Below are 10,235 nucleotides of genomic sequence, written 5' to 3'. Positions count from 1 at the left end.
TACCAAACTAGCTTACTTCTGTTTATTGATTTCTAAGCAGAGATAATGAACTTTTGGTGCGTCTTCTTCACCACCACCACCAACCGATTCCAACAATGGTTTTAGGGGAACCTCAATAACTGGGGGCTTTTAGCACAAACATTTGAATTGTTTTCATGGCATGATGAAGATAAACGTAATTGCAAATTGGGAAATACCTAATTCAAAATCACACACATACAGATTTGATTACAAGCACGTAAATTAGGTCAAGTGGTTCTCTTTATTATAAGAAACATATTACTGACATTCAGTTGTAAATGATAATGGATAATTGCTATACTAAAATACAAATATAAATGGTAATAAAATTTGTATCTTGTCGGTCTTTTCAAAATCCTCTTCAAGTGCGCTGTTGGTACGATAGGAATTCCCTTCAACACTAAAACTATTCGGTATCAACTGTCTTCGTCTTCGGTAGCAAGAATACCTAAGGAAAAAAAACGTAATATATATATATTATTCCATAAAAGATATTTAAGCAAATGTACTCTTTCCCTATTAACCTTACGGACGGTGAAGAGTGGCTTGATAATATTAGCTTAGTGACGTGAAGTTTCAGTGGTTTAGCCAGGTAATTTCATTTAAGGCATGAAAAATAATCAAGAAATAACGAGAAATCAACACTTACGTACATTTCATAGAAAATGCATATGTAAAAGAGACGACACTAATAAAAAATTATAAGGAAGTTTCAGTTCCTTCCGACGGTCGTTTGAATATATGTTAGAATTAATAAGGAGATGTGGATCAAACAAAACAGTGAGAAGGGTAAGATGTAGACAATCTTGTCTCTACCCTGTAGGAATAGAGAAGTTATTTCCGGTGAGACCCCCCGCTTGATAGTAGTTTTGCACCAAACCTTAGACATAAGGCACATAACACTAAACCATTGGAACACCGGCTGATTGGTGCTTGTACCATTGTCTTTCGGCCATCAACGCCACCACATGATGCATGATTAACCTTTCGTCAATTTTAACGTTATTTTCACAAAATTATTAAAAAAACGTCAAAATTAGCACAATTTCATTTTTTTGTCCACCCTAAAATCCACATGTATTATATGTGCGCATTGCAAGTAGGGCATTCAAACAAAATCAACACACTATATCTAATTTCTTTTAGTGTTTTATTATGCAATATAAAATAAAATATATAATATATTATATATTTTATATATATATAATATATAATATATTATTAATAGTTGTAATGATGCGGCTATTGGCTAGGATGATTTGAAAGTGTAAGTTAATACCAAGCACACAGCCCTACTTGCGGTGCGCACATATGATGTATATATGTGTGAACCCTTGGGTGGGCAAAAGTGAAATTGCACTAATTTTGACGTTATTTTACTAATCTCGTGAAAATAACGTTAAAAGTGACGGACGGTTAATCAGGCATCATGTAGTGGCGTTGATAGCTGAAAGATAAGGGTACATGCACCGATCAGCCGGTGTCCCGATGATTGAGTGCTATGTGCCTTATGTCCAAGGCTTGATGCAAAACTACTATCGAGCCGGGGGTCTCACCGGAAGCAGCCTCTCTATCCCTATGGGGTAGAGGTAAGGCTGCCTACATCTTACCCTCCTCAGACCCTACCATAGCTTTGCTATTGGTGGGATATACTGAGTACGATGATGATGATGAAGTTAATACCAAGCACCACACCCACACCCACACCCACACCCACACCCACATTTTCCTTACATAAACCCCAAAAACTGATATATAAATTAATGGTGCAATTTCTTGGTGTGATACATAGCTAGGAAAGTAATTACCAATTTCCAAATTTTCCTTACATATACCCAAAAACTGATATTTATATATATGCTCCAACCTTCATATTCAAGACACAACATATATCGAGTCGATCTGGTTTAAGAATTTCAGTTACTTCCAACCGTAATTAGTTGTCTTCGTTGTATTAGTTATGGAAAAACTATAAGAATAATAGTCCTTTTGATTTTTGACCACCCATTCCCAAATTTAGCCATTGTTTTAAGAAATCCAGAAAATAGCCACCTAAACCGTCACCGTCGACATTTCTTCATCAACCGCCGTTGGTTTAACCTTGCCAACCGATCGTCGACCAACGAAGCTGAAGATGGATCTGGTAGAACTCTCTCTCTAAAAATGAAAACACACCGTTTCGGTTTTGTATTATTCTTATATATGCTAATTTTTTTTAGCAGCCTCTCTATCCCTATGGGGTAGAGGTAAGGCTGCCTACATCTTACCCTCCTCAGACCCTACCATAGCTTTGCTATTGGTGGGATATACTGAGTACGATGATGATGCTAATTTTTTTTAGTGGAATGCTTGGAAAACTCGACTATTATTAGGTGATGAATTTCCGAATCATATATACATAAATTCTTAGTTAGTATAACCGAATTTCTACGTTTGTCCACTTCGTCATTGAAATTATAGAATTATGAACATTTTGTAAGTTATATATTAGTCTATTAATATTAGTCACTTGTTTATAAGAGTAAATGAACATACTTTATGAAGGAAACCTAACCAAATCATGTCTTTCAATAACGTGATTGTTTTATGTATTTGTTTAGGGTTTGCGCATGATAGAAGATCGAAGAATGTTAGTTCAGTTGGTAACCGATAACGTTCAGAAGCTGTGGAACGAGCAGGGACTGCGGGGATTGCTCCTAGTCAGCATTGCTTTGCAGATCATGTTATTGGTACAAGGAATCCGTAGGAAATACAATCCCAGAACTCTAGTGGCAACTAGTATTCTGTGGTGTGTCTATAATTCGGCATATGCAGTCATACCAACAGCCCTCAGTATCACTGCTCAAACGACCTCACACGTGTCCACAAGGGAGCTCATGTCTCTCTGGGCATCACTCCTCTTTGTCCATCTTGGCGGTCCAGACATCTTTACCGCCTACTCGATGGAAGACAATGAGCTTTGGTTAAGACACTTGGTGCTTATGGCCTCTCAAGCACTATTCACACTCTATATCCTCTTGTTATCCTTACCTGGCTGCTCTCATCTCCCATATCTAAGCATATTAGTTTATGTAGCCGGTTTAATCAAGTGTTTTGGGCGCATTCAGACTCTCAGATTAGCAAGCACCGAGCACCACCGAGCGTCCATGCTTGGTCATCCTGACCCTGGTCCAGATTATGCTAAGCTTATGGAGGAGCACGATTTGAAATCAAAACAAGGTTTTATTGTGAATGTAGACGAGTTTGCTAAACACGAACACTATCCTTCAGCTATTAATGAAGATCAAGAAACCCGAAGCAAGGAAATAGTTGAAGCGCATCGTTTGTTCAAAATCTTCAGACCGCTTTTTGTTGATCACATACTCACATATGAAGATAGGGATATTAGCACATCCTACTTTAGTAATCTTAATTCATGTAAAGCTTTTCGGGCTGTCGAGATTGAACTTGGATTTGCATATGACAAGCTTTACACAAAAGCAAATGTGGTTTGTACTAACAAGGGCCTCATAGTTCGCGGTGCTAGTGTTGTTCTCATTCTTGTGGTACTTGTGGGGTTTTATTTTCTCAGCGATTTTGGCAACTATCGAGCGGTTGAGGTTTCCATTACTTACATAGCACTCTCAGCGGAGATTTTGAAGGAAGTATGTGCGCTTTTCACTATGGTATGCTCATTTAATTTTAGCCGAATAAATGATCGAGTATGAACAATTAACCGAACTTGGTTTTCTTGTTCGTGTTTGTTCATTAAGAAAATGTGTGTGTTTGTGTTCGCTTATGTTCATCCGTTAACAACATAAACAAACGTTTCACGAACGTAAATGAAAAAATATAACTGAAAATAGATGAAAAAATGTAACTAAGCGAACACCAATTAAAAATTAACAAATAAATATGCGTTCATTTACTTAAATGAGCAAAAAAATTTGTTCATTTTCATGCATTTGATAAATAAACAAACTTTCCGGCTAATGGTTCAAGAACAGTTCACTAAACTATTGGTTCGCTTACAGGTGTGCTCGGATTGGACTGATCTCTGGTTAAACCGACACAACCGAACGCGTGACATCCTCTTTTTCCAATGTTTGAAACAACCAACTAAACAAAGATGGTGCAACACCATTACGCAGTTAGACGTACTAAGTGTCACGTTCAACGAGAAGCCTACAAGGGTTTTAAGAGTTCAGAAATGGTTTAGAGTGGATGAGTATCTTGAGAAGCAACGTTACGAGACATATACAGAAGTGTCTGCCAACCTAAAAGACATGATTCACAGCCAGTTTAAGGAGTTCATGGGAATCATGGCTAAGAACCCTAATGAAAAACCTTTATGTGTTCACAGAGGTAGTTATTCTCTCCGAGAATACGAGTGCGATAATCTTCTATGGAGTACCGATGACGTGGACTTCGATCAGAGTATTCTTATATGGCATATAGCTACAACTCTTTGTTACGACTTGGCGGTTGATGATGAACGTGGAGTCAACCGCATTGAAAGCAATCACATGTCCAAGTATTTGCTGAATCTTCTTGTTTCAAACCCTGAAATGATGCCAAAAGGTATTGGCATGATGAGGTATCGCGACACGTGTGCTGACGCCAAACGTTTCTTCAATAGAAAAGGTCCTTTTACCAGCAAAGCTGAAGCATACAATATTTTGCTTCAAGTTAATTGTAATGAGGTCTTGCCTATTGTAGTGACTGGGGATCGGTCCAAAACCGTGTTGTTTGATGGTTGTAGACTTGCACTAGTTTTGAGGGAGATGAAAGTGGAACTCATGTGGAAAGTTATCAGCCAGGTTTGGATAGAGATGTTAGGTTATGCTGCGGCTAACTGTGGCGGGTATCATCATTCGCAACAGCTTGGGAGAGGAGGCCAACTTTTAACTCATGTTTGGCTGCTAATGGCACATTTAGGGCTCACTGATCATTTTCAAGTGGCTAAGGGACATGCTAGAGCTAAGTTAATTGTGTCATAGAGATATATAACTGTTTTAAGTGTTTATAGTTTTTGTTGTTTTTTTTGTAAACTGGTGGTTTTTGATTGGGCACTCATTGTACAATTGTACTCTTGTTTGTAGATTATGATTAATAATATTATGCCACTTTCATATATTTCTTCCAGTTAAGGTTATCTTGCAATTCATGTGCTGTTACTGATGCTTATATATGGTTACGCTGGATATGTGTTTTACATATTCTAATATATTGGTTGCAAGGGCTATCAGTAGCAATACGAGTCAATAGCTAGTAATGCTCATCGGTAGCAATGATCCTAGGTAGCAAGGTGTAGTCGGCAACGACACTTGGCTTTTCCACTAGTAACAAATTTTGGTAGAAACTACTTTTGGAATGAACAAGCTTCAGTAGAATGACTTAACTTTTTCTGGTTGTGTACTATTAGTGCTTTTTGTTGAACTCAGTAGTTTGTGTTTAATTATAATCGTCTTAGTATAATTGGTTGTTGTTACTACTTGTTAGTAGTAGTGAATATATAGGATCTACATAATCTATAGTAATTTACAACTATTTATCAATGACTGACTGTGCTCGACTCTAGACCTTTTTCTTGGAATTTAGTTTTTGGAGAACTAATTAAACTCTCATATAAGTAAATGCATGCTAACTTATTGGTGCTCAATTCATTAATTAGTGAATTAGCAACACGCGGCTCAGAGTTAGTTTCTCACTTGTTTTTTAGAACGGCAAACTAACCTAATACAAAATACTCCTATAAAACATCCATCCCTACAACTTCCAAGATTTGAACCGACCACCTTTAGGATAGTTGAAACTTGAAAGACACGTTACCATCACACCTCGCATTTCCCTTAGGGAGGAGTTAGTTTAATTATTATGTATGTTATCATGTAATTAACATTGAATTAATGTAACAAAGTAGAATTAAAAAAATTGATAGTTAGTTGCGTATAGTAAATTCAAGGAAACTATGGAAGTTGAGAAGTTTTAAAATAGGGTATTTGATAACGATATAAACAATTAATCTTAGTTTTTCTTTATTCTTAGTAAACCTTATTTTGGGTGTCCATATGACTTAAGGTTTGTTTGGGATGCAATTCTTGAGAAGTGGACTGGTCCACATAGGCCCCCGTTGAAGATGTGTTTAACCACCTCATGAAAAGAAAATGAAAATATATATAAATATATATATGATGATGATGATAACACTTATGTGGACGACAAAAGATATGAGAAATATTTATTTTAAGTTTGTAAGACACTTATACCTTTTCTTTTTTCTTAAAATCTGTAGCTGCAAATTGAATTAATATCTTTACTAAACAAATTTAATTGTGTTATACTAAAAGCAATATTTTAGAAAGCTAGTATAATAAAAACCTGATTTAATGACAGCTTCCTTTATCACCATAGCCCAATGGGAAGACGGGCGACTTCAAGTCGATGTTGCGCTACTTGACTGACTAGTTTTCCCACTGGCAAACCGAACCTTCACAGGCGACTATTAATACCTTTATGGTTGCAACCGTCCTCAGTTTCTTTTACGTCTCCTTGTCTATTACTCAATTAATGAAACCTTAGTGAGTTAATGAGCATAAAAACCTAAAGGCATAATAAAGTGTATATGATAAGAGCTGATACTCACAAGTTTACATAGGGATCTAGCTCTGTATCGATCTGCCATAGAAAGATGAAACCAGAAGAATGTAACTAGCTTGGGTTAGCTTCAAGGTCGTAAAACATATCTGTACTATATAGAACTTAAAGTATACACAAGACCAAGTCATGGTTGACCCAAGTCAACTGTTGTTGGAGCTTCGCTTTCATTCTTATGAAATCACTTTAACATTTTGGATTCAAAATAAATATGGGTTGACCAAGTCGTCGCTGCTTAAAATAATAAAATATATACAAACAAAAAAATTAAAATTAAAATAATAATAATAATAATAATAATAATAATAATAATAATAATAATAATAAAAAACTAGCTACTTGATTGGTTAATTGCTCCCTATATATATTTATGTGATTTATTGTATATATTAATGCAGTAATTTTCAATTATATAATTTACATTACTATAGCCAGTATAGGGTAAGTGTAGTAGATAAACCATTGAACTTGCCTTTTTATTTTAATAAAATTTAATTAATTCATTATTCTTGCATCTAAACCGATAAACAAGTTGTATGACATGCGTCACATGAGTACATGAAACAGTTATGAATGTGTCTACTCTATTATTTAGTTTTTTATTTGTTATAATCTTTAAAACTAAATATCTTTATCCCAGGGTACACCTTTTATAGGGTAGTATTTAAAATTTTAACATAAAAAGGTAGAAACATTAAATCTTGGCAAAACCTTCAAATGATCATCTATCTAGACCTGCAAAATACGTATTTGAATGAATCAACCTTTGATACAACTTTGAAAAGTCGTAATTAACTCGTTATGTTATGTCTCCACTTGTTTTTGTTTTCAAACAACTAGCCCTAATTTAATATTTCAAGTTTGAATAATTATTGCTTTCCATGTTTATCTTCTTTCTTTAAGTTAAATATCTAATTAACACTAATGATCATTAACTTCTTGGAGTCATCATCATGTTTATGAGATAACTATTATATGTCATTAAAATGACCGCCATCGATCTTCCTATAATCAACCCCGTCAGTGTCAATGCTTGCTCGGTTGTTCTTCACCAGCAGAAACTGCTCGACTAGTAAGTCCCCCCCTGTTTCCGAAGGTCATAAAAAAGAGTAAAGGAAAAACAAATCAACATCTGTGTGGTCTAGGCTGTCTAGCTAGCAACATCAAGTAAAACTGTAAAAGTAAAGGAGAAAATTGGGCTAAGATGATATATAAGTGGTTTTTAAATAAAGCTAGACGCATTACCTACCTATCAATTAAAAGAAGCCCAGGCCCAAAGGAATTAGAGAACAAAAGCCCGCGAGGAAACTTAAAAAGACACTGCTGCGACAATTTTGTAAAAGGCCTAGAAGGTGCGACATATTTTTGTGGTAACTCATCATGACTCTTTCAATATTATTAACTCAAACGAAAGCTTGAATCAAGAAATTACAATTCTCTATCAATCTATTTATACTAGACTCAAAACCTAAGCCAACTATGAATCAAAACACTTTTAAATTTATCCTCATCTTTTAAAACTAAGAAACTCACATGAACCAGTTAGAACTAACATTTAATAAAAACCAACTCAAAAGTGTATCAATTTTTTTTATGAATTATGTACATTTAGAGCGTATCGGTTATCAAACCCAACCGATATGTGATAGCTTGTGTCTTGCCCAGTGTTTTTGTGTGCCTTCTTATTTGTCTTCCTTTATTAATTGCAAGTTAGATCAATATTTGTCACAAATACTGAGTCTCGTAATATTGATCTCAAACCATAAAATGTTTACTCAAGAAATGAACAAGAACAAAGAAATACAATCTGGAACATTAAAATGAGAACCAAGCTAGAACAAAGACGACTCCCCGAATGATGAGAGATAACGAGATCGAAGACAATTTTTGAATGTTGTATGTTATTAACCGCATATGCAATTTGATGAGCGTATATATGTATTGAAAGTTGCAACAACACACTCCATATATAATGAGATCAGAAACAACATGAAAAGAAATATATGTGCTTGATATTGAATTGACATTATATATTGTAACAATATTAAACCAAGTAAATCTTTGTATATTACCTTTCACAATTAAACTAAAAGTGTAATGGTAATCACATGTTTTTCGTTGATACGATACCCTACTTTCCCTAGTTATCTAGGTTATTGGTGTTTTTAATTGACTTCACAATGCTTAACAAATTGGACTAGTATGACTTATGTAAAACCAGGCACCATTCTCATCAGAGGAAGGGGTTGCTTACTTTGGATGGGTGAACTTATAGGCATCCGAGCATTTCTGAACACTACTAGAAAACTGACATTAATTTGTGATTGAAAATGATCGCAAAGTTAGCATCGATATAAAACATAATTAATAAAATTTAAATTTTTAAGTGTTGGCTGCAAACGAGTCACAAATTTGCGTAAAACAATAGGATAAAAACAGAACACGAAACAGTCATCGCAACACTAGCTAGCCCTGACAACCCGGTCACAAAAATGAATTAGTCTCAAAACAGTAGCAACACCACGTTGTTTGTTCCATGCTTACAACTTAACTAACAAAATCAGTTTCTCAGTCAATTTCTGGTTGAACCAACATACTACATAGGAAGTTAAGAACATGCACATGATCACAGGCTGGTGGAATCATGCTGAACTGATGCTTTATTTGCCAAACATTCTGGTCATGTTGAATGTCTCTAAAAGCCAGCAAACCATGGACCTACCACTATTAAGCTAGCCTTTTCTATAATTGCTAATGCTACTGCCAAATTTTCACCAGATAATACAGTATAGACTTAAAGGGAACATTAGACCGGTTTATAAATGAAATCATGATGTCACACTCCGGGCATTTGAGTCAAGGTGTTGATGAGTTTAAGAATGAAGTCATTTGCATTTCAAACTTGAACACCGAATTCTTATGGCTTCTTGGCAGTGGCGGCTTAAAGTTTTTGAAGGCCTCAAGCAAACTAAAAAGTTGAGGCTCTTTAAAAAAAATTATTTGATATAAACCCTCATTCTTTACCCAGGCTTGGAACCTGCAATAATGATCTAAAAAGTTTATTTTCTTTAGCAAAATCTCATGCACAAACTACATAATTTCACTCTTTGATCATGTTTTGAAGCCTTTCATAGAAAGACAGCATAAATAACTAACCAAAATGTTTGGCATATAAAGCATGTTATAGATTGGACAAAGCACTTTGTTGTTGTTGTTATTATTATTATTATTATTATTATTATCAAACAAATCGCTCGAGGACTTATTTACCTAGATCAAGATTCATGATTATGGGTCATCCATAGAGATCTTCAACTCTTCAAGAGTTCAAGCTAGCAACATTTTATTTGATCTAGATATTAGACTTTGATAGACGTTGAAGTTTTGGAAGAAACGAGAGCTAGCAAACTCGAAAAGAGTTATTGGATCATAGTAATAAGACAGTTTGTTGTTCGTTTACTTGTCACTTTATTGTAATTTTTTTGAGTTTAGCAATATAAATGAGGTTGATTCCATCAATAATAATAATAAGTCTGTACGCCAACTATTCCTTTATTCTGTCATTAACTGTTAAGTCT

At 35.0% G+C, this 10,235-nt stretch overlaps 1 long non-coding RNA gene across 1 annotated transcript; it reads right to left on the bottom strand.

Moving 5' to 3' along the window:
* Nucleotides 1-391: 391 nt before the first annotated feature.
* LOC143545550 (uncharacterized) lies at nucleotides 392-6,708 on the bottom strand. The gene is made up of 3 exons (XR_013137447.1): nucleotides 6,647-6,708; nucleotides 6,382-6,577; nucleotides 392-469 (listed from the first exon to the last, which is right to left on the bottom strand). It is a non-coding gene; the product is annotated as an uncharacterized LOC143545550 (long non-coding RNA).
* Nucleotides 6,709-10,235: the final 3,527 nt, after the last annotated feature.

This window comes from Bidens hawaiensis, unplaced genomic scaffold, assembly GCF_021521415.1.
Source record: "Bidens hawaiensis isolate Kalapana, Puna unplaced genomic scaffold, B.hawaiensis_p1.1 tig00013980_1, whole genome shotgun sequence".
In the NCBI taxonomy this organism is placed as follows: Eukaryota; Viridiplantae; Streptophyta; class Magnoliopsida; order Asterales; family Asteraceae; genus Bidens; species Bidens hawaiensis.
This window is presented reverse-complemented; position numbering and strand designations above follow the sequence as displayed.